Source organism: Falco naumanni, chromosome 4 (assembly GCF_017639655.2).
Source record: "Falco naumanni isolate bFalNau1 chromosome 4, bFalNau1.pat, whole genome shotgun sequence".
Taxonomy (NCBI): Eukaryota; Metazoa; Chordata; class Aves; order Falconiformes; family Falconidae; genus Falco; species Falco naumanni.
Window position 1 is genome coordinate 6,815,873 of NC_054057.1, and position 25,866 is coordinate 6,841,738.

At 41.0% G+C, this 25,866-nt stretch overlaps 1 protein-coding gene across 2 annotated transcripts in view; it reads left to right on the forward strand.

The window, feature by feature from the left end:
• Window positions 1-25,866, forward strand: part of THRB (thyroid hormone receptor beta) — a 161,173-nt gene that overhangs the window by 41,439 nt on the left and 93,868 nt on the right. Inside the window, exon 3 of one of the 2 annotated variants that reach the window (XM_040589805.1) lies at window positions 7,234-7,342. The exons of the other annotated variant lie outside the window; for it this stretch is intronic. The gene's annotated coding sequence lies outside the window, so the exon portion shown is untranslated. The remainder of the gene's footprint in view (window positions 1-7,233; window positions 7,343-25,866) is intronic. 2 annotated transcript variants of the gene reach the window in all.

Sequence of the window (25,866 nt, forward strand, 5' to 3'; positions counted from 1 at the left end):
AGATTAACTAGAAAGAATGCATGTCAGGAGAGATGCAATTTATTGGACTAGAAAAGTCTTCCTCAAGGTCAGCAAGTGGCATACTTTTCCCAAGAAACTGTGTCTATTCTTTGGGAATTGAAAACTTGATTGAGTAAACACTAGAAGATGCCACTATAAGAACTGTGCTGCTGGAGGTGAGCACTCTGAGCAGAAATCCTTTCCTACCTCTGTATTGTGACTTGCTTGAGACAGCTCCATGAGTCTGGTTCAGACTTGGGATAAAACCATAAGGTATGTTTTCTCTGCTCTCTCTTTTCCCCCTAGATGTTGTTATACTGCAGCTTGGCTCTGTCCACATAGGCTGGAGCAGACTGTGTTGTAACTTGCTTTAGCCGCTGCTGAATTTAACAGCTTTTGGCTTTGTAACCAGTGCCTTAGGAGAACTCTTGCTCATCTGTTCCCCGAGCCAAAGGAAAACTCCTCCAGTAGCTTTCCCAGTGTTTTCTCTGGCTGGAACGCATAGTTACCAATTGCTAGGTGAAGATAAACTATCTTTAATCATCTTTTATTTTTGTATTTTTGGTTTGTCCAGCTGACATATTCTAAGACATTCACTTAGACTAGAACAGTAAAAGAGCCCTTTCACAATAGATTTTTCTTTTCTTTTCCTTGTGCTCCATGTAACTGAAATCTCCCACTGGTGGGAAAAATGCTTTGCCTTGATGTAAATGTGTGGCAAATAGTTGAATTGTGAACCAGTCAGTCACATTTCTCCCTTAAGAGTATTTTTCATAACAAAAGGATTTATCTTTGGAATCTTGTTCAGAAATTTCTTTACATGGGTTTCCTAGTCCTTCACGATTGGCTCTCAGGAAACCAGATCCTATTGGCATTTAATGTGTTGCTAGAAATGTGTCTGCTGGGAACTTCTTAAACAGGATTGCAATAAACATTTGGATTGTATTTTGCAAGTACAAATCACTGGCAGATATTTGCATATTTACTTGTTGAGTTTCAACTTCCACTTCAGGTTAGATGAGACATAAACAATTACACAGCACCTCTGGCAAGGAATTGGTCTAAAAAGCATGTCAAAGCAACACTGGGAATTCAGAGGAAGATTTCTGAGTTTTAGAAGGAACTGTGAAAGGCTTCCACATCATTTTATCTCCATAAATTTTGTATCAAGTATGGAATTAATGTTGCAGGCTTTTACTCTGATACATCTTTTTTGTTTTACTCTAATATATCTTTCTAAAAAAATATTCGTGGCAATGCTGGTCAGAGGCAGGGACTGCACGTTTGCATTGTTAAGGGAAAAAATGACCCTAATTTAAAGCCAGCTAAAAGATTGCTGGGTTTTTTTGCCAGAGTCTGTGGATCGATCTCTGTATTGTGCTTTCTAATGGAGGCCACAGATAAGTGAGATCTGCCAGAAAGGTGTTAGTAGTTTCTGCAACTAGTTCAGGTTATGCTGGCACAGTCAGGTGAAGTGTGACACCTGCTGTACTGCTGACCTGCCTGGTGATGATACACAGTTGGAATCTCAGAGGCATTTTCTGGCAAGAAATGCCTAGCAATTTCAGACTTCATGGTGGTTTGATGATGATTCCGAGAAAAAAATACAGCCTTCAAACTAATTTTCACATGTCCTAAATGTGCTTTTGGCAGAGGTCTGCCGAGGTCAGTAGGCTAGGTACAACAGCATGCTTGTCACCTAGCAGAGGAAATACCTGGTGAGAGGTATTCTTGGCCTGCTTCATTTTAGGAAAATCACCGTGGAAATTATGAGAGAAAAATAATGTAATTATAATTAGTATAGTGTTTATAGTGGATACACATTCCAAAATCTTTAACAACAGTGAAGGTGTCTTCATAGTTTTCAGGAACTATACATTTACAGAAGCAATTAGATCACTTTGGTTAACCTTGAATATCTTCTGAACTTGACATTTACTGTCCATTTGCATCTTTGAAAGTCCTCCCAGTTATTCACAATTACATTTGATGCCTGGCTGCTTGTTTACATGAAAATGATTGACATATCCTTTCTGTTTGTGTCTCTGTGCCTTACTTGTTTAGTAACATTGCTGGATTTTAAGTTCTGGAGATAAAAGAAGGCACTAAGGGTACAAGGCTTTCCTGCAGTTCATTGCTTGTCCTTTCTTGCATGTGCGGATATGCAGGGAAGCCTTGTACTGAAAGTGAAACTGATAAACTTCCAATTCTCAAACAAAGTGCTATTTTTATTATATAATAAAAGAGTTCAGATGACACTCTGCTTTGTACTCTGTTCCTACACATCCACATGTCTTTTGAAGATCTGTCCTTATTATTTGTGCTATAAAATCTGTGTTGATTCATGGGAAGAACTCAATAAGGTGCGGTTTAGGTTGTATGATCTAACTCCTTAGTATGGTTTCACACTTTGATGGGAGTAATCAGGGGTTGGAGTCTGTACTTCAATTTGGAAAAAGGTATCCTTGTTAAATCCTTTAACTGTATTTTCTTTTCAGCCACATGCTTCAGTAATCATTTCTAATTTTGCAGAAAACTATAATAATTCTGTTTTGTATCTGAAGTTCATGTATTTATTTTTCTTTTCACAAGCGTGAGGAGTTATCTCTTAGTACTTAGCCTCTTACCAGAAAATGAAGATCACTCATCTGTTCATCCATTTTTCTTTAAGTTGTAGTAAAGCTTCATGTGCAAGAATTCCTGCCCTACATTGTAATAACTCTTTCTTTTTTTCCTTTCTCTGGTGTTTGCAGGACCTGTTTGCAGTTTTCAGTAGGTTAAACTTCTTGTAGCTGAAGGATATGAAGGAGGTTTTCTGCTTTTGATCATAGCTGAAACCTTTCACCTAAGGGGGAGTTTAGTTCAGGCTGGGCAGATAACTGCCTTTCCGATGTGGCAAAAAATTTTGAAAGTCAGTGGCTGGAGGAGGCCAGTGTGTAATGAAAATTTGGAGCCTGGATGGGGTTTGTCTGGGCTGTTTATTTTTCCTTGAAGGCAGAGACAGGGAAGGATGTGCAAAGATAGAGCGCTGAATGAAGGATACCAGAGAAGACACTGAGACTGGATGCAGGAACAGAAGATTGGCTTTCTTCAATGTTACCCGATAGGATCTATTTTTACATAGAAATGTCACCTGACAGAAGTCAGGAGAAATAATATCCAGGTAGTTTAGATGCAGCTCAAGGCTGGGAGCTAAAGACGTGAGGGAGAAGAGAAGAAGCAGTTGAGGTGATCTGAATGCACAGCTGTATATAAAAATAGTAGTTGGAAGGGAGAGGTCTTTGAGGAAGCTGACCACAGATGCATGTGGTTCTAATCACAGCATAGAGGCTGGCACTAATAGGTAGTGGAGAAAAGAAGTGAAAGACTGATTTGTTGTGACGGAGAGCTCAAAAGAAAAAAGGAAAACAGATGACACCAGAGAAGAGTGGCACCAGAAAGAAAGGAGGGTAAGTTGGAGATAACTGGAGACTTAAGGCTGAGGAGGAACAAGGATGTCATTAAAGAACTGGGGAGAGAAACCAGCAGATAGTTGGACAACAGCAGGGGAAACAGGAAAAAAAATTCATCAAGATCTGGGATTCCTAGTGATATGAGGAAGATGCATATGTGTGTGTCTGAAGACTCCTTTTCTTTAGGTAGAAAGACACATCCATCAGCAGAGCTTAGCTAGCAGGAGAAAGAGTGGTGTTTTGTCTTCCAGGAGCAATGAAACACCATACGAACATGAAGCTGAAAATGGTCCCGAAGAAGAAACTTGAGATAAAGATCTCAGCATCTCTGTTAGAACAAAACAAGGATTTATATGTCAAGCCAGAGAAAAGTCTCCTAAAAGCTGTGGCTGGTGTGGTACCAGTGGAATTATTTTGATCTCAGAGAAGGAAGGTGAGAGAATGACAAGCTAATGAAGACTACAAAGAGTCATGACAAACTCAGGGTCATGCAGGCATTAAGAGGACTTCATGCAATGGGCTGTACTAGTAAATTAAATGGTGTTTGGAAGCATTCCCAGGCCCTGGAAATCAATTGTCTCTACTGTTAACTGTCCCTGTCCTAGTTTTAGTTTATATTTACGGGAACTCACCTGAACTATTCCCAGGTACAGTTTGACAGTTATCATGGGATAACTGGTGTGCTGAATGACATCAAGTGTTCAGCTCTTCGGGTTATCAAGCCCACACAGCAAGTTCATCTGAAAGAGCCTATCTCCAGACCACGTATGTTGTTTCAGACCATGTCAAACTCTTGCATTAGTTTTTTTCATGGTGTGCTGTGTTGCTGGAGCAGGATTTCGTGGAGAGGATGCAAAATGTGTATCAAGTGTAATGTTGGGAAGTGTTTCGGGTTTGTGTGGCTGAACTTGAATGCGAGGTGATAACACCTCCAAATTGTGGCAGAAATTAATTTTAATGTCCTTTTTTGTTTCTGTTGGCCTTTACATGTTTCTATAAATGCTGTGTAGTTGAACGAATACCACACTGATGAGCGTGGAAGCCTGCCTGTCAATGTCTCAAAGGGAAAATCTTCAAATATAAATAGTCTTAAAAATATAAATAGTGAAATCTCTACTGTATTCATCACTGACCACTTTCTTTTTGCCTTTCATTGCGTCTCCTGTTTTATTTTTAGCGATGCTTACTTAAAATAGTTTTGCTGCTTTCCTGTTGGCGATTAGAAGGCCACTCTGGAATCCAAGTGATTTCTAAGCTGGATGGTGAGGAAAGTTCCTTACTTCGAGCAGCATGAGCCTGAAGTCATGTCTGTCCAGGCTTTCTTTGCTGAAGCATCAGCTTTGTCTGTTCCGTTGATTTCACATACATATTCTTGAGTTGGTTTCAAAATGTGATTCCAGTGTCGTTCAGGACCTCCGGTTCTTCTTACATCGATGTTATTCTGTGTCCCCCTCATAAGTTTGTAGCTCTGGTCTTAGCTAACTTACTAAAGTCAGTACTCTTCACAAGTGTCACTATGTTGGTAAGCATAACGTTTGTAGATTTATTTATTTTTTTTAATTCCACAAAATCTAGAATGGTCACATGCTGGTGATCACCTCAGCTGCACACAAAATAACATGAACAAATTTAAGTTTTTACGGCCCTTGGACCTTAGCCAGACTTCACTGTTGAAACTGCAGTATAGTGTCCACTTACCGTTTGTGCTGTTAAATTCTTTTTCTCTTCTCTGTGTGTTAATAGATACATAATTTTAAAGTAGGGTTGAACCTAGTGTGAGCCATGCTACTGTTTGGTGAGGTTTGCAGGCCAAAGCTGAACTTCCAACACTACTTGCTTGAAGAGGCTGCAGATGCATCATGACTTGGTTGGGCTTTTTTCTCCTGAACTGCCTCAAGAAAGGGAAATAAGTCTTGGGAAGGACGAGCTGGTTATCTATACACTGCTTTAACCATCTCTGCCTCAAAGTGGCAGGGCAAGATGAAGTAGTTACATGGGAGCTTCCTACAGGAGTGGTACTCACCAGACCATAGCATGGTCAGTCCAGTAGCTGGGAACGAGGATCCACGCTGGAGGATTTCTAGAGAAGGGTTGTATGGAAGGCATGGGTTGGAGTGTGCCTGCTGCACGGTATCATGACGTGGATACTGACAGCCAGCAGCAGCTCCTGACGGGCTTGAGACCAAGTGCAGGGTCACCCAGCTTCTTTACTGGGGTGCTTCGAAGGTATCATCGAGGCCAAAGGTTACCATGGGAGCATCTGCTGTGCCCCATGGCTGCTTGGGCAATGTGACGGGACAGTGTAGAAATCCATTTCTTTAAGGCATAGAAGGTCACAGTTGGTTCCTTGTATGTCTGACTACATGCTTCGGTCTCAGCCTGAGATGCTGCCATGGGAAGGAAGCAAGATGAGGAGTCTTGTGGCAAAGAGAAGCAAGACTGGTTTTATGTCCACATCAACAGCAGAAACAGGCTCCCCGGCCCTTCAGCAGCAGCAGCGGTTTCCTCTCATGCCAAGCCAGGAGGCACATCTGTACAGGTGGACAGGCCCCAGGCTCAGCACGCACGTCAGCCGTGCCAAGGTTTTTTGCTTCTGTTTCTTGTGGTATTGGTGGAGTCCCAAGATCTGGGAGCTGAACGTCGTTAGGACAAGAGATGTTGCTGCCTCTGCTGAAGCCTTTGCTACTGTGGTCACTCTCGTGAGACCACTTGTACCTTGAGCTTCTTGCAGCTGTGGAGAGGCAAAGAAAGGAGCAGAAATGTGTTGTGCAGCTGCCTTTGAGAGGTACAGGAGGCATTGCCATTAGTTAGGAAATCCCTGAAATGGCCAGCTGCTGCTCGTAGGTTAAAGCTGTTTTCCTGCCCTTGTTTGGGGGGGGTATTTCTCCTGCTGGTAGGCTGTCCTGGAGATGCCTCAGCTTTACATCCAAGCAGATTGCTAATACATCCAGTCAATGACAGGTAAAATGGTCTGTGTTCATGTGGCTTTGAGACTTTGGGGAATCGTGGAATCATTTAATCATTGATTTTTGTATTTATGCTTCAAGGCACGCCAGTGTCTGCAAGCTTTTTGTTAGTTTTAAATGCAATTTCTGTAGTTTTATTTTTATACAGTGCCTTGGGATGCTTACTGTGGAAGGCTCTTAAAATAGGTGTAACTTAATGTGCTGTTCAGAATTCTCATTAATCTGCTTGTCTTCACTCTTACCCAGAGGTAAAATACAAAGCCTACAGAGTAAGGAGTTTGGAATAAAATGATAGAAAATGGGGCTCTGAAATAAAGACATTCAGCGCTGAGGACTCAGACTAACGGTGGAGGAAACAGAACAGGATGTTCAGAAAGTCCAAGCCCTTTGGCATGAGTTAAGGAGCTTGGAAAATAAGCAGGGCTACAGTGAATTTGTGAAACAATGTTTGTCTTCCTAAACTGAATGCTGGAAAGCATCCATTTCACACTTTGCCTTTGCCAGCGCCCTGATACCTATTGTAGCACTCATCTTCTGGCCTCTTTATTTTCAGAGAAGCGTTTGACTTTGTGTTTAGAAGTTTCCTGCTTTCTTGTGGTGCTAACATGATCGCGTTGTGGCTGTGGGACTAAGCTTTGGAGTCTGAGTCTTTGGTCCTGCTGTACCGCCCTGTTTCTGATGTTTGTATTTTAACTGCAGGGATGGGCTTGAAAGACTCCTCTTCTGCTTTACATCAGCATTGCTTTGTCTGCATTGGTAAATTACTCAGGGCCACGACTTGTATCTTATGATTGTCCGTATTGTTTAATTTCTAGCACATTCCATGACATGGTTTTGGCCCGTGCCAACTAGCACATTCCCAGATGACACCTGTGGCAGGATGACGTGGGAGAGGGACTGTTCTCAGCAGGCATTACTGAAAAGGTAACAGTGTTCTGCAGGGGAAGAGAGCATAGAGGCGCAAGTTTGAGCTGGCTGTGCCATTTCCCCCCAAGCCTCTGGATATCAATGCATCTTATACGCTAGAACAGTCTCTCGGGCTTAGCATTTGAGAAGGATGCTGAAATACAAGCTTTTGCTTCCTAACTGCATCACTAGTGCCGTTATCCACAGCAATATCAAGCCACCTCCCCCTCCTCCCCATGGACCATCTGCTCAGGCTACAGCACCACTTCCATAGCGCTAAGATCTTTTCTCTTTGAATAAGAGTCAGGTTAGGGGCACAACTGAAGTTTTACATCAAGCTGGCAATACAACAAAACCAAAACCTGTGAGCTTGAGTGAACTTTCTGGAGAGTGAGTGGTCTTCGACCATGCAGCTTATTTGCAAGTTCACAAAGCCAGCGTTGTCACAGGCCCGCAACAGCAAGTTAGAGAAATAATTACTGTTCTGGTATGTATATATTTACTTATCACACAGGGCCATGGTAATTGCACATACAGATCATACATTTGCTTGTACGCATGGATTTTTTTTGAACTTCACGCCTATAGTTCACCCTTCAGGCTTTGTTTGTAACGCTTCATGTGAAAGTAGGTAGTGTTTACTTGCCTCTGTGGGGCTTCTGGTTTGTAAAGCCCTCTGCAGTTCTCTGTTGAAAGGGATCATTGAAATCCTGAGCACTGCTGGTGCTTTGGCTGATTGTGTTGTTCCAAAAAATTGGTTGTGTAAGATTCACCTATATATGCAATGCTCTTTATAATCCTTGGTTGCTCCCTTTCTGACTTTTTCTATTGACTGAGATTTTAGTTGCAAATGGAGATGTTATTAAAACCATAGTCTTCCTCACTCACCCACTGTTGAAAGTGTTCTTTTCATTTAGGTAGCACATGGTGGACTAGTAGAATGTGCATCACTAGTAGCTGTGGACTGCATAGACTTGGGGGGGTTTGTCTTGAAAATTACAGGATTGGCTGCACCAGTGAACATCTATTTAGCATCAAGATTTAATCTCCTGAGCTGGTTCTTGGTGCCTCTGGAGCAGGAAAGGAAGAAACCACCGCTGAGTTATTGGACTAATCAGTATAGCTTTTCTTCATCATTACTCTCTCTGTACAGTGCTGTTATCATGGGGATCAGAAACACTGGGCAAAAAGGATTTTGTTGTGTCAGTGTGAGGTGGAATGATGTTGTTACAAGCTGGTTTAGTGAGCAGTTTTATTTTGAGGCTAGTCAGGGCCATGATGGTAACAGTCACGCAGAAATTGTTGTGAAAAACAAAAGGCTGAGAGAGGTGCCGAGCCTCCTATGTAAACTGTGTTTACGGTTATTGCCAGTCTGTGTGCTGCTCTCACTATTTATTAGCTGAAGAGACCAAAAAATCAATCTGGAAGGGATTGTGCTGACTACAAGATTTTGTAGCCTTTGGTGGTGCCAGCTGCAAAAATAGGCAAATTTGGCTGCAGTGGAAGGGCGTGATGGGGCAGCTCCAGCCCAACTGCTACCCTGGAGGCGTTTTGGAGGCTTTGGCTGGGAGCCGTGAAATGCATCTCCCTGGGGAGGACTGCATTGCAAACAGACCTTGCCCTTCCCTATCAGTGAATTCCTTTGGCAGTAGGCTGGCACTAGAACACCTACAAATATTTATGATAAAGCTGCAATGATTTTTCCCCTCTGAGATCAGGACGGGGTTTGCATTGTGTTCATCAATACTTATCTCACATAGGACTCTCAAAAGGTCTCATTGTAGCAGCCATTCATTAGTGGTGGCACTGTACCTGGCTGAAGGCCAGGTAAAAACAGGTTTCTCAATTTCTCTCTCTTACATGGCCTAAACCAAACGCTGACAGCTCCCCGTTGAGTTAGGTGGGTGTTGGTTGGATCAAGCCACTCTGTTATAGGGAACAGGACTGGAGGAGTAGCTCCTGTGTCTCCTTGGAGTTTAGCTTTCTTAAAGAGCAGAAGGAAAAGAACTGAAAGGTTCTCTGCACCCCAACCCAAAGACTACCTTTGAAATAGGATACGTGTTTACATATATGAAGAGATTAGCATTAGAAGTAACTTGGAGGTAATAAAATAAGCCTTTATGAATGCTTCAGAGCACTTTCTCTTTTCCCACGGAATTATGGTCTCGGTAGCTTGGTCAGCTCTGTAGGAAGTGTCTTTGTGGGAAGGGGTTAATGCACAGGGAGAAGAGTCTGCCGAACAGAGCAAGCTTTCTGCTACAAATTAGAAGTTTAAAAAAGTCAAAATTGCTTTGTCATCCTTATACACTTTCTTAAATTGGGTTCATCTTTTTCAGGGAATAATTAATCTTTCTTGTTAATTTTATTTACTTATTTTCCCTTTCCTATGTAAAGTGTTGAGATCGCTCAAGGAAATGACATGTCTCAGGAAGAGCCAATCTCTGCTTCAGGCTAGACCAGTGCTACTTCATGCGGACTGTAATGACAGTTAAATTGTTGCTAAACTAAGTATGCAGGTCAATGGGTAGGTATCTCCATCCTATACTGGAGCTCATCCTGCTGTATGGTTTACTGCTTTTAGGGCCTGCAGTAGCAAGATTAAAGAAAGTGCTGCTTTGCCTACCTAGCTCCTTCTTGAACACAGGGGGAAAAGACTTGTGAAATCCTGAGCACACAGAAAACAATGAGAGATCCACGCTTACCTTGTTGCAGTTATTTGTGGGCTTTTCCATGCTTTCCTGCAGGACAGATTGCTGTGTTGCCTCAGTTTCATTAGTGTTGTTCAGACATCAGTTGTTCAGTCCCTACCCTTGCACAAGTGCCAAAAATCACAGATGTGGAAGTCTTGGACACTGATTTTTCACAGTGTTCGTGACAAAAAGGCAGCTGGCTTCAGAGATCAGAGGCATCTTTGAATATGAAAAAATCCTCTTTAATGTATGCTTTTTTTGTAAAGGCAGTTGCTCATTCAGAAGACCACAGTCAAGTGCAAGTACCCTCAGCTGGAACCCTTGTCCCTCTGCTGCAGCACATGTGGTCTTGCTGCTGTTTAGAGTCAATGGGGTTGTTTGAGCCGCTGCAGCTCCTTACCCAGGCTTATCATTAGCTGCTGAATTTTAAATACTTTCTGGAGTTTGCTCCCTTAAAAATATGGTAGCCGTCAGTAGAAAATAACAAGTGTCAGACTTGTTTTCTCTTCTAGGTACTATATGGTTCCATAACAAATAAAGGGTATAGATTGTTTATTTTTATTCAAATAAATAATTTGCAACAGCTGGAAAGGAAGGGGAACAGCCATGAGCTGGAAATAAAATTTACAGCACAGTTCTGTGTATGTTGTCGGGAAATCATTCCCATGCAACCCTGCAATGGCACAGGGATTTCAGGGATTATGTTCAGATTAAATGTCAACAAGAGCTGAGCCTTGGCAGTACGCCAGGAAGGTCATATGAGGCAAGTCCCAAACTTTTACACTCAAATAAAAATGTGTTCTGCTTAATACCCGTAATATGCTGCAAATGTTAACACAGCTAATGACTTGGGTTAAGAAATCTCATCACAACCTGATTATTTTTTAATTATTTTTTTAAATTTAGATTTAGGGCTTCTTGCTGCTTTTTGGTACTTAAGACTTTGTCAACAATTTTATTTGGGGGTTATGCCTCTACTGTGGAAATTTTTTCTTAGTAGCACAACATAAAGGAATAGTCTAAAACTTCTACAAGTCCTAAACCTACAAAAGTTTCAAGTTACACATAAATGGAACAATAACCTGCTAATACTTCCACAAGGATTATTATTTCACAGAAACATCCCTATTATTTCTAAGATGAAGTCTAGGATGCTGTATTTCCATGGCAATTATGGGAGAATAGTTTGTTATTAGGAGGGAATGAGAAAATAAATACCAATATGTAGTTGAGGATTGTTCTTTTATTCATCTGTAGTTGGTCTTTGCCATTCCAAAATACCTGTGCAATTATGAAGGGATATGCTGACAGTCTCATACTGCGTTGAGAATGTCTTCTTTTGGTTTAATCTGATCTCTGTTTACAGTAGATTGGTTTTAACTACAGAAGGATGTTCTTACTCTGAGGGCTATCGACACGTGGAGTTGTAGGGCCTTAGCTATACTGCTTGAAATCAGTACTCTTTTAATCTACTTGCCATCTCTGAAAAAAGCTGAACCTATTATAAAATCGATGTATCAAGTCCCTGAAGTACTCTAAATGTGATCCTACTAGTGCATACCATTAAGGGTATATGATGCTTTTCAATGTATCGTTTCATTTGCTCTCTAGCACTAAACCCTGCAGTGGTGTGAACGCACCTTCCTGATGCCCCTCCTGGGAACTGGGGTTTTCTGAGAGAATTTTCCTGAGACTTCTTTTGGATGTGACCAACGTGCTGGATCGAACCACAGCGGTTGGTTTTGGTTTGCCAGTGAGCTTCAGTATATGCTGCATTGTTCCAAAATGTAAATGGGAGCAAAACTTGGAGTCATTAGCTAAAGCAGCTGATGATTCTGTGGATTCAGGACTCCACCTCTCATTTCAAATTATGTATACATCCCACTGATTATAGGTGTACTGTATACACATAAATACATACTTATATACACAGATACACATGTGTGTGTAGACATATGTGTGTATGTGCATGCTGAAGTTTATTGTCCCCTTCCTCCTCCTGCCTTTTTTCCCCACCTTGCCTGCTGCAGTGAGGCACAGGGGAGGGGAGAAAACTGTTTTAGCTGACAGCGGCCAACATTGCCATGGGGCTTGTGCAAACTGATCTGCAGTTGATTAAGCATGGAGGTTGGGAGAGAACAATTAGAACTGTCAGATTCTGGAAAGGGTCCCAGTGATAACATTGGGGTCAAAAATCAAACTGAAAACCCCCAGGAGATGTGGCTGGCTGCAGCAGCAGGACACTAGGCTGGGTGACCGGGGTCCTGAGGCAGAGGTGCTGCTGAGTTTTGCAGTACAACAGATACAGTCGGTTTGTTGTTTCTGAAGGGTATGGTATGCAACCCTCAACGTATCAATGCTTCTTTAAAGAGCAGATTTAAAAATTGTGGTTTAGAAGTCAGTCCTTCAAATACTATGTATAAATAAAGTAAATTAGTGATTATTTTCATGAAGTTACCACTTTGTAAAAGTACCGCTTATTTGTTCTGAATTATGAAATTGGTAGGATTCTTTCCATTACTTTTACAAGACCTTTTTTTGAAGCTACAGTCAGTGCAATTTTACCATCCTACAGCCCAAAACACACGGAAATAAATCAACCCTTATTTCCTTATTTGTTTGAAGCTAATGTGACAACAAATAGTTTGTTAGCATACATTATTTCTTTGTACTACAAAATATGCAAATATTTCAATAATGATACTTTTATCTCTATGATATTTTAAAAAACATGATACAACATGTTTCTCCAGTAATTGAGTTACATAAAAGCAGCTTCACATCAACATACAGCTTTTACAAAACACTCCCTCTATTTCAAGTTAAAATGTGTGTTCAGCTTGGGAATATGCTCATAAAGAAACTTTGTTTACCTTATTAAGAAACACTTGTGTATTCTCTTAAGTTTCAGATTTATTTTTTTTTTTAAATATTCATTTTTTCAGTTTCTGGACTCCTGCCTGCCCAGGCTGTCCAGGGCTGGCAAAGGTTTGGTAAGTTACGGTGCTGCTGAGTTCTGCAGTTAAATTGAGTTGGTTTCTTGTTTATAAAGGACGCGGTTTGACTCCCTTGGCCTTTTTTTTCCCCTTCTGTGAATATTTTCTGTAACTGGATGCTTGTTTTCTAGTATTAATCCTTAGTGGCTTGACCATGACAGTTTTCCCTCTAAATCTGGTAGAACCATCAAAACTGATGTTATCCTCAGCAGGGTTTGTCCAGCTTCGTACCTGTGCAGCGAGCGCTGTGTTGCTGGCATTTATTTAAGCAGGGCTGTTTTAAGGGACTGTGAGGTATTTTGGCTCAGCAGCCGCGCCAGCTCAGTGCAGCCTCACTCTCCCTGTGTCACTGCACTGGTGCCTTCTCAGAAAGGCAGGTGGTGCGGTGCCCATGATGTCCCAAGGACCGTGAAGGCAGGTGTGCTGCTTGGTACCTGTGTGCTGGGGCAGATGGGGGTGACCCAGGTGTGCTGGCCACCCAGCTTGGGTTCCTCAGGTCAGTGCTAGATGAGGATTGAGTACTTAGGGGTGAGTAAGGTTGCATCGTTTGTATCCTGAATTATTTGAAGTGTTTTATCTTAATGTGAAAAGCATGATGCGCTAGGGAGGAGTAGGTGTGTCTCCTTCTTTCCCAAAGAATGGAAAAATAAACCACATAGTGATAGAAAAATTAATTTCCTCTTAACTTTGGCTGTACTGTCTCAAGGCTTTCTCCTTATAAAACCAGGTAGCATTGCTAAACCTCTATTTGCTGGGTGAAATAGCCCGGTGTGCTTTGTGTATAAGTGATGGTAGCCTGAAACATTGCTGCAGGTGCTTCATGAGTCAGATCATTCATGATTGCAGTAATGAGATTATTTGTGCTAGGCTCCGCATTGTGACAGTGGTCCTTTGTTTGAAGTCTGCGTTGAGTATGTGTTATACTTCCGATTTGCAGATTGCTTCTTTGCTAGAAAACAGCATTGCAGCAGGGAACTGAAAGTGAAGGTCAGTGCAGCTCAATTCAGGATGTTACTCAGTGCTGGAAATAACTGGGAAGGTTCATAGTTGAGTTAGAAGCTTTAATCATGACTTTCATTGAGATGATACTGCTTCCTGTTGTTTCTGAGGTTGGTTTTTTAATTTGTTTTTTAGTATGTTGTCTTTTGGGTGGGGTTTTTTTGTGTTTTGTTTTTTAAACTGTCTGCTGATTAGAACTGGGTAGATACTGCCAAGAGTGTGCTCATAACTGTGTAAGAGGTGTTCTCCTTGATAGTGGTGGTCACTTACATATAATTTTGTCAGAGGAAAGGAAGAAAACCCCAGTGTTTTGTTCATGTTTGGATTCAAGTTGATTTTAATATTTACCTGTAATCTTTAAAAAAAAAATAAAAAATGCTTGTTTCCATATAATAACTGCTATTAAGTCCCTTTGTTACAAGGTGATTATGTCCTATGGCAGGGTGATTACGCTTTGTGGTGGAACCGTGACCAGAGTGTTTTTAGGCTTAGGCAATGTTTCTGCTAGCTTATGGCTAGGATTTGTCTCCCGTACAAATGGCTGGTCAGACTGAAACCAAGGTGTATTGTGCTCCCGATCTTTCCCCTGAGGGGAGCATCCCTGTGTGATATTCCTCTGCCAGGTGCACAGGGCGGCTGGGGCACTCATCCCTGGTGAGGCAGGTCAGGGATTAATTGGTACCAGAGTCTTCCTCCTCTTGTGGCATCCCATGACGTTTGCAGGCAGGTCGGGTTGCTGCGTGGAGAGGAGGCTACCTCTGCCACATCTGGAAAGATGATGATGATGAGTCAGCGATGATGGCTGTACGCAGTATTCCAGCTTTCCCTTTTGGAAATAGGAGGGGCCATCCCAGTGCGGGGCCAGGACTTCAGAGGGAATCACCAGAGCTGTTTGCTGCCATAGAAGTCTAAAATAACCATGTTTCCCATGGAGGGTGTCAGCAGCTGGTAACAAAAACACAGAGCAAGCTGGGTTCCTGAAGAGCATATCTGAAACTAAAATAGCCCTTTTGTTTTTAATTCTTTGATGCCAGATTTTATCCTTGGAGCTCAGAGATTTCCTGATGTTTTCATTTGAAACGGTACTGCTTCATGCAAGGTGAACATGGTTTAAAATAAATCCAGTGCAAGCATTGCAATGACTGTCCTGTGCTTTGATGTGTGATTTTTAATTTTCCCCCTCAATTACTTGTATATTCTACAGGAAAGGAATGTTTTAGCTTATCTGTGTTAGCTATGAATTTTCAGCGCCAGTGTAAATTTGAATTCCAAGTCATTTTGTTGCAAGTTAGGAAAATGTTTATACACTCACTTTCGGTGATAAAAACAAGCGGCAGTTAATTGTTTGACAGGAAGAATAAACCATTTGACTGTTCTGTATTGTGCGGGGCGTTATGACAGATTTCTTGTGATTGTGCGACATTCAAATTATACATCAGTAGGGTAACATTAAATCTGCATTTCTACAAGGAATTTCAGTATTTGAATAAAAATTTACAGGGATCTGAAAGCTACTTCGTTTTATATATAGTAATAATCATACATATTCAGTTTTGTGTAGTTTTATACAGATCTACATTTTCTGCATCCTATAGCAAGAGATAGATTGCTATTACTCTTGGGATACTTGACAGGTAATTGAATATAAAAATTGAGGTTTTTTACTGAAGATTTTGGTGCTCTCTGAAGGTATTCAGATTTTCGGTATTTCAGTTGCAGGTAGCAAAGATGCTTTCACTGTCATCACCAAGGTAATCAATTTCAGTTTACTGAAATGGAGATCTATTTTTTTGAGACTTAGTTACAAATAAGATTAAGTGGAAACATGGCTTAATAATACAGTTTGCCCTAAACGGTTAAAGGGTCAGTGTTTACTGATTACCTTTTCCATGCATCTAGATTAGGGCTGTTTAAATTCCAACCTTTAATCTAGATTGGGACCATGAGTGTATTTGACCTTGCTACGGCTACATAACGTTCTGAGATGTTGTTGGAAATGTGGCACTCCTTACTGGTTTTCCCAGTATCTTAGAGAGCAGATTTGCCACTCGTAGTTGTCAAAATTATGCATGACTCTTGCATGGCCAAGAAGATGCAGACTGAGTGCACCACAAGTAGCTGAAGAGTTCTTAGTAAATTAACTGAGTAATGCAGATTAATATAGTGTTAACTTCATATTTTGTGTAAAAGATTATTTTTTGAATGAAAGACAAAAAATCAACTGCAGGATCCTGTTCCAAATGAAACTCCTTGATTTGGCAGTTTTATAAAACAAGTCCTAGTGTTTTTCATGAGAAATAATTTCTATGAAAGCATATAAAACCTGTGTCTTTATCAGAACTTAGTTACTTAGTTTAGTAGGTGTTGATTTAATGTTTAGTATGCCATGCTTGAGGAAGCCCTAAGGATCTTAGGTTGATTATAAGCATTATGAATGTTAGGAAATATATTGGGAGTTGGGGGGTACTGACTTCTGACATTGTCCTCTATTTGTGAAAGTGCAGAATGAGCCATAATTATATTGTGACTGTAATGAAATGTGTAAGCTGTAATTGTAGAGATGGGAGAAGTTCTCCTTGGGAGTTAATAAATATCAAATTTCAGTTGCCTTATTTCTTCTCATGTTTTGACAAGTTCACAGATTTGCATTTGTGGTTCTATAGCAAATACCAGATTTAAAACTCTTTTTCAGCAAACCCACTAATATTGTTACTGCATGTTCACAACAGAGCAAAAATCTTGAAAACTCTCCCATTTCCAGTTTCCACAAAACTCTTTAAAGTTTCATATGAACAGTCATATGAAAATATTTTCTTAAAATCGTTTGACAATGCCATTCAAAATGAGATGGTTTGTTATCCTACTTGTTAGTTCAAGTACTGCCAGATAATAATAATTCTTAGACTTGTGATTATTCATTGATAAATTTATTAATAAATGCAGCTATTTTATTCTCTTACGGTAGCTTTCTAAAGCAATCAATGTATTGCAAGGCAGGCTGCTCAGGTTTTCTCTTTTACCATCATAGTGTGCTGCTTTTTTTTAATTATTATTAATTATCATATAGAAAAGGACATGAAATTTTATTATACAGCCTTAGTAGGGAAGAGTAAGGAGGAGAGTAAGATAAATTAGCCCTGAAAGCAGAAGGCGACATGAAGACTAAAATCTCAGTAAAGCTCTTAACTGAACTTTGAAATATTTATGTAGATCAGTAATGATTTTCTCTGAGCACTGTAAAAAAAGAAAATCTGGAATTATTTGCCTAATGTTGAAGCAGATCAGTACTAGAAATATGTCACTGCTATCTGTGGACCATTCAGTGGTCAGTATATAGCAATCATCTTTCTCTTCAAAGTTTTGGGTTTATTTCAGTTATATCAAAATTTGGTCCTTAAGATCTTCACAAATGCTGAGGAAAGAGGGATTATTTTTCTCTTTTTTTAATGTAGTGGAATTAAAAAGAAAAAAAGCACAACCACTAACATTTTTAAAGTATACTTTTAGAAGAGCTTGCTTAACACATGCTTTTAGCAACGCTTTACCCAAAAGCATCTCTTCCACCTCTCTCATTTTTTGCCAATGTCCGGCGATAACTATAGCTCAGGGGTGTCTTCACTTCCTTCCTACCTTCCCTTGGGTTTGGGCTTATTCCTGCCATGAGCGGAGACATCAAAATACTTGTCTACTGAAGTGTTTGTTCTCAAGACCTCTGGAAATCAGTCTTGCCCTGAGACTGAATTGGTCCATTGTTCAACTTAACACTAAATAAACAAAACATCTTCATGCTTAGTAGGGAAGGAAATGTATTTCCATGCTCATGAACTTCTACAGAGAAATCCATTTGCTCAACCTTCAATGTAACAAGATTGTTGACTCAATCTCTGAATGCTTAACATCGCTGTTTGCCATTACCAGAAGAATTTGGAACACGTGGTAAAGGTCATTGTACCACACTGTATTAAAGCTGTATTTCCCTATAATTCTCTATCTGAATAATCCTGACACTGAACAAGTGAATACCATAGCTCTGTACCATACTGGTGAAATATTTAAACAGTTACAAATGTGAGGAGGGGCTCTTCTAACTAGTTTGAGCAGGAGATGACATTATTAGATATTTTGCATGTACACACCCTTCTTAATCATTAAAATTTTCATAAGGAGTTTTTAGATTAGTGCGAGAGCTTGGCTGTAGCGCTGGAGTAACTGACATTCGAAGCTGAAGAAGGCTTTGACATCTATCTGGCAGTTTATCTGCTGTACACTGTAGAGATGACCTGAATCAAAACTTCTCTCTGTCGGCAAGTTTCAAAAGAATGAGTAAAAGTAATAAAAAAAATCAAGACTGAAAGTTCAAAACTGCTTTCATTTTAAACTATCACACTTTGAAAGATACCGGAACGTCTATTTAAAACAGCACCAAAGCGTGCATTGATCGAGGCAGGTATCTTGCTAGGCAGAGCCACAGAAAACTTCTGGAAGCATCCTTTCATCTACTGGTGCAGTGTGTGTGGAATCCCCCAGAGATTACAGTCATTAACTACTCCCACGAGACTGCTGATGGAGAAGGATCTTCAACACCAAATCTGAATCAGAAAGCATGCCTTGATTGATTGTAGTCTCACGTTTGGGACTCTACCTACCGTCTTGATTCAGCTGCCAACACACTGATGCCCAGTGATACTTGAGATGTTGCAGAGGGTGTCCCACTTGGCCACCAGCAGTGGCTCTAGAAGGGTGTCCTCTGTGCGACATATGCCCTAATATTGAGGTGGTGCCTCGAAACAGGCAGCGAGTACGGTAAACCTTGTGTTATTTAAATTCATCTGAGAATTCGTTTGGTGTTTTTTTTTTTTTTTACACTTTTTTCCTTTTGCCTTTGACTTTTTCCTCTATTATAAATACAACTTAAATGTTTATGTAAAAGAGGACCAGACTGACAGCAGAGATACTGGCCAGTTCTCACAAGGAAAGAATTGTTAGTCTTGGTCTTCATCTGGTGTAGTAATGGCCAAATGACCAAAACATAGTATTTTTTCTTTAGTCTTTTTGACATGGAGATTAGCAAATTAAAAAATGTCTTCTACTTTGGCTGGTGATCTCCTCATTATAAAATTAAAAGCTTCTTAGGGCAGTTCAATAAAGCTTGCAATGTGTTTCCTCTTGGATGAGAGCCAGAAGATTCCAGCATGGTCGTTCTGGCACAGTTGGTGTGTTTTATAAAACAGGTGTCTACATGTATGTAATAAATCTGGTTTTGCTGATAAATCTGAACAGATAATTTCAAAGTATGTGTTACAGTTAACAAGGCTGATAATTTTCCATGTCAACAAAACAAAATATGAGCAGCATTTCTGTAATGTGTGTAATGTACAGTAATTTTGTAATGTAATGGTTCCGTTGTGTGAGCCATTTTAAAATTCCTGTTCAAGATGTTCTTGATCCAGATGCTCATATATTTTCTTTTATTACTGTCTTTCAGTTAAAATCTGCAAAACTAATTCTCTTTTTGCTTACAGTGGTATCAGCCAGTCAGGTTAACCAGCAACAGTCCATGCCAAAGGGTATAAAATTAATGAGGAGACAGAGAACTGAACCATACACATTAAAAATATATGTGGTAAATAAAATAATCAATAGGGTTGCATTACCGAAGAGTTGCTTTTCCAGGTGATGTTCCAGTCTGTTTGTTGAAATCAGGAAAGCTTTTTAATCCTACCCATATCACTTACATCAGACTGTTGCTAGTTAGGTTACTAAGATATAGCAGTGTCTCAGGTGTTCTGGAAATCTTAGAGAAACAGACTGACTGTTGTATTGCAGTGAATTTTTACCACTAGCACTGTGAGTTTTTGAGGGGTTTTTACGCTTTTTTAAAACAAATTTTTAAATTCTCAGTTCTTATTTCAGATTAATGCTCCATAGGATTGACATAATTATCACCATATTCATTTGGAGTCCTGTGACCTCCAGAGAAAGGTAGAGGATCTTCAGTGTTTTCTAAAGCTCACAAACTGCTGAAAAAAAAAAAATAAGCTGAAATGCTATAACCTCCATGATTACCCTTATTGAATTAAAAAATGAGGCTTTACAAGGAGATAGTTATATTGCATTTAGTAGTTCGTAAAAGTTCTTCTAAGACCTGAAGGATATGCTGTAGTTTGGACTCAGTTCCTGAAGTGCCTGAGGCTTTCCAAGGGTTGCCTCCAACTGTGGGAAGAATTAGCAGCTGTGAGCAAAAATTTCAGAGATGCAGGGGGAAGCGCTACAGAAGGTCCTGTATTCTCCATTGATTTGAGGTTTTCCTTAAAGGCATCCAGCCTGGATACCTATAAGGAAAGTGTGCTGAAGTTGAAGGTCGGTTAGTCAGGATCTGTAGATGAGTATCTGTATAGTATAACTATATCTGTATAGTATATCTGTATTGAATCTGTATATTTAGGATCTATGTACGAGTTGATTATTTAAGGGATGTGGCCAGCATAACATGTTAAATGATAATGCAATCCGTCGTTCCTTTAAATGCTCTATTTGGAAAAGTCCAACATGCCTAAGAAGCCACCTGGATGTGAGTTGATAAATAGGATCGTAGCAGGCTCTTTTCCCTCTCTGGGATGGTTTCTCTTTGTACGCGAACCCTGAGAAGACTTACCCTAAATGTCTGTGCGCCCCGGTGCGTGCACATTGCTCCTGCTGCCTCCCAATGTGGTGACGCAAGTTGAGGCGGACTTAAAAGAAACACTATGTCTGCGTGGCTGGGTTTGGACAAAATGGCCTTTATTGTTTATACAAACTATTTATATATCTGAGACAGTACAGGCATTAGACCCTGATAGGTTTTTGTGTCCTCCTTCTTTGCTTGCTATTTGCTGTTGCCGTAGGTGCCCGTATGCTGTGGTTCTAAGTTCCGGTTCTTCACATCCTGTTTATATACCTGACAATTTGTGGCCGTCTTAAAGGTACACGGCTAAGTCTTTGAAGTCAACTAACTTGTCTGCAGACCCGCTGCAGATCCCAACATCCTGTCCTCCTGCTCAGGATACCCAGCCAGAGCTAAAGGCAGCTTAGGTGAATTAACAGCTTTTTCACTTCATTTTCAGACTATTTTGATCATCCTAAGTTTAGGAGTGTAAATTCCCCATGGGGTCTGTCTGAGTTGCCGGATGAGAGTGCGGGGGGTTGTTCAGTGCACTGTCTGAAAAAGCAGATACATGGAATCTCTTCAAACTGGGAATACCATTTCAAGCAGAGCACTTCCTTTATGTGTCCTGATGCAACGATGGCCAACGATAGAATCTAGTTCTCTTAGCTGTGTATTGTGGGGAGTCTGCAGATCTAAATTCAGACATCTAAAGAGCATTCAGATCTGTAGATAAAAGGCTGGATGCACATGCAAAACACTGAGAACAATTTGTGCATTGTGCTTAGATTCAGCTGTAATTACATTTTGTGACCAAGAGGAGGGAAGGAAGTGTAATTTACAGTGTTGGGATTTGTGATGTTTCTCATGAGTTTTGGCACTGCAACAGTATTGGGGCTCTTTTATTGTGCACTGCAAATCTCCCCTAGATGACAGTAATAAGGATGAAAGCAAGAAAATCATGATAACAATGATAACGGTACTTATAAGGCATTTATACGACTTGCAAGACAGTTGTGTGATAATCCATTCTAGATCAAATGATGATACACAGTAAATAAACACCACAAAGAAAAAAGCATTAGGATGCCTACACTTGGGTGAAAATAACATTGAAATACCCTTTCTGTGATACTGTATTTTCCTTGATTGTCATATGTATAAACTGAAAATAATTGCACCTGAATCAGTGAAATTATATTACAGCTCAACAAGAGATGGGGATTAACTCCTGCTACTTGTTTACTGGAGACCTGAAAAGTTCCAGTACCCATTTTTAAGGCAGTGTATGTTGTGATCTCACCATGCCTGACATGAATTTGAGTAGTTAAGACATGGAAATTGTTAGCTGGTGGTACAAATCCGTGAGGAGCGGCCGATACCTCAGCGGCTGCGCTGCCCTCAGCAAGGCCTGGGCAGGCTGGAGAGCCAGGGGGAGGGGACCTCGTGGGGTCCCACAGGGGCCAGCGCGGGGTCCTGCCCTGGGGAGGGACAGCCCCTGCACCAGCACAGGCTGGGGGGGGGCTGCTGGGGGGCAGCTCTGCGGGGAAGGGCCGGGCGGTGCTGGGGGACAGCCGGTTGCCCGCGGGCCAGCGGTGGCCCTGTGGCCGAGAAGGCGGGTGGGACCCTGGGGCGCGTTAGGGGCAGCGTGGCCAGCGGGTGCAGGGAGCTGATCCTGCCCCTCTGCTCGGGCTGGTGAGGCCCATCGGGAGTGCTGGGCCCAGCGCTGGGCTCCCCAGTCACGGGAGACGGGGAGCTGCTGGGGAGGGCCCAGCGGGGGCTGCGGAGCTGGTGAGGGGCCTGGAGCACCTCCCTGGTGAGGAGAGGCTGGCAGAGCTGGGGCTGTGGAGCTGGAGAAGGCCGAGGGGGGTCTCACCCCTGCGTACCAACACCTTAAGGGTGGGTGGCAGGAGGACGGGGCCGGGCTCCTTCCAGTGGTGCCCAGCGACAGGACCGGGGGCAACGGGCACAAACTGCAACACGGGAAGCTCCAGCTGAATATGAGGAAAAAGCTCTTTACTTGGAGGGTGGCGGAGCCCTGGCCCAGGCTGCCCAGGGAGGCTGTGGGGTCTCCTTCTCTGGAGACATTCAAACCCACCTGGACGCGATGCTGTGCAGCCTGCTCTGGGTGAGCCTGCTTCAGCAGGGGCTTGGGCTAGGTGATCTCCAGAGCTGCCTTACAGCCCCGACCAACCTGTGATTCTGTGGTTTGTCATAGTTAGTATGTTTGCATGCACGGGATGATTTAGACTTTTCTATATGAAATACGTGTAAATCAAATAATATACAAGTTTGTGTATATGTTCTTGGGGTTTTTTGTGAAATCCAAAGTACCAAGTTATAAACCTATTGAAATACTTTTTTCATGCAGAATTAATGTTAAACTCTGTACTTACTACCAAGTCAACACATAAAATAAATGGATCACTTCTACAAACATTCTGCTTACCATTTCTATTCTCAGAAAAGTTTGAGGTTTTATTGCCTCTGTCAGCCAATGTGTAACGACCCAGTATTTCCACTGCTGAAGAAAATTGATTTGTTGTGCAAAAATTGATACTAATTAAGCTGTTTTCCTGTGTCCAGTCAGTGTAGTGCTGATGTGGGGGTAGGTGACCAAGTCTTAAGTGCCTGAACTTCTTGAAGTAAATCTCAAGAGTGTGCATAGGGTGCATCAGAACGTGGCTGCAGTATGCAGTGGGTGTTATGCTTGTAGTATCTTGGGCTGTATTTGAATAAAAATATTGGAGGCTTTATCCCTTACAGACTGAAAATGAGTGGAATGAATGAAGAATTGGACCAGAGTTGAATTAATTGTTCCAATACCAGCTTTCAAGTGAGGCTGGATTGAAATTACTCTGCTTCTGATTTAGAAATGGAAGGGTTTTTAGAAAGCAAAACTAAACAGTAACAGAGGATCGAAAGTTACCATCTGGTTCATGGAGAACAATCCTATGCTTTTGGCAACATCTGCTGCATATATTCTCCATAGTAATGTGACCAATTTAAAATAGTTTGTCACCATATATTAATGTCTGGTGCTTGCACAGGTACAGCCTTTGGGCTGCACGTATGTGGCATCTGTAAAACAATGACAGGCAGCAAATATGACACAGACCAGATTAATGAAGGAACAAAACAGGTTTTATTGATGATATCTCTAGTATTCAGAAATAATTACACCTTTTTTGTCACTGTGAAATACGTGCAATACTAGCAAGACCCTTCACGCTAGGCTTGCCTTGTGATTTTTTTCAGTGATGATGCACGCTCTTTTGTACCAGAAGGGAAAGAAGCTAATTAAGTCCTTTACAAATACACGTGAAACACACAATAAATAAAATCTTGCAAGAGTGCTGCTTAAGGTTATAGTGTTCATCTATCAGGCTTGGAACAGAATTCCAATTAGAATCTCAGCGCGATGAGTGGTTTATGTTAAGTGTGTAGTACAGGCATCATAATAGTTTTCCTTCTCTTGATACATTGGTGATTTACTGAATAGTGGCATGAGGTACTGATTTGTTTTATGGCTGTCTAAGAACATGGTATAGTGTTAATGCTCCATGTTCTTCAGACTGAAATGGTTTGGATGCCTGCTGTGTTTTAATGAGGTCTAGCGCTATATTTAAATTTGTTTTACCATACTGATTCATCGACTTTTCATAACCATATTTGAATTGTCTCAGATATCCTCCTATCGCAAATAATCTAGCCTGTGTTACAGTCCCTCAGACACCAAGTCCTGACAGCTATGTGTCCTGTACGATCGTCTGTGCTTTTATTCTCTGGTAGAAAGTGTAACTAAAGAACAGTGATTTAGCTTTTGGGTTGATACACACTTCAAACGTAATACAATACTCTTCTCTCTTCATCTGCTGCTGTCGTCTTATCCAAGTATTATAAATATCTCTTATTTCTCTCCGGTTAACCTTCTAGTTCTCTGAGTTGGAATGCTGTGTCCATTAGCCATATAAAAACTTGTTGTCTAGGAGGGGAAAGAGGAGTTATTTCTCTTAGCCTAGTGTGGGAATTTGGAGAGACAGACTGTAATTAATTATCAAGCTTGAATTTTGGCCAAGGCTCTGTTAGAATGAGTGTTACAGTTCATGAATTTCTTTCATTCTTGTGATGATAGGAGGAGCAGGAGGGAGACAAGAGAGTGGGATTTCATGCTAACGTAGAGAGCTTGGACTCTTGCTGTGGCAACGTGTTTCAGTTGTCACAATTTTAAGCTGTGCTGCTTTATGTGGCTGTGGCAGGAGGATGGGGGGTAAAAATGATAGGAGAGCTTCATATGACATTATTTGCAGGGGAAAAAATGGTTAATTATACATAAATCAAGCTCACAAAAAACAAACGGAGCATGAAAGAGCTACAGTGCATGCCCTCTGCCTTTCAGACTGTTTCCAATTCACTTGGTGCTTTGTGTTGCTTTTCTGAGGCAATTCTTTTCACTTTATGTGCATCAACACACATTTTGTCATAATTTGTTGATGGTAACTTTTGGGCAGATCTAGCAAGTCTCTAGTAGGCTGTTTAGCAATTAGATGAAATATAAATTAAGAAGTTGCAGTATGAGTAATATTATAAATATATTTTGATTCCTCTGCTAGCTCTAGGGTTAGTTTTTGTAGGGAAGAAGTAATGACAGTGGCAAGTATTAAAACTGATGCATCCAGAATTGGGGGGGGGGGGGGGGGGAAGGGAACCTATGTATCCATCCACCAAGGCCACTCTTCTGCCACGTTATTGGGAGCTTATGCCACATGAGCCAGCACTAATGGGAATAGTTTTATTCAATGGAGAAATAGGACTAGAGAGAGGATCTGTCTTTGATGAATACATTTCTTCTGTAGTTTCAGTTGTGTTCCTCTTCGTGACCAAAATTTTTCAATGTTACCTAATAATTCACATTTAAATGATGGAAGAAAATTATTCAGGGTCCTAACTTTTATGAATTTCTTGGGTTTACATATATGTCTTCTTAAATGCATGGTATGCAAAGTCCTAATATGTTTCTATTCTTAAGTAATAAGAGAATTAGATCTGTTTTTCTTCTGTCTTTAAGGAAATGCTTGCATCTGAAAAGGTTATAGCATTGTGCTGTGTAATGGTTCTGCTGTCCTTGTAAAACAAGATGTACTTTGTCCTGTTAAAATTAGAACTACTTAAGAGACACCGCAATTATTATGAAATTGCAAATCGTCTCTCTCC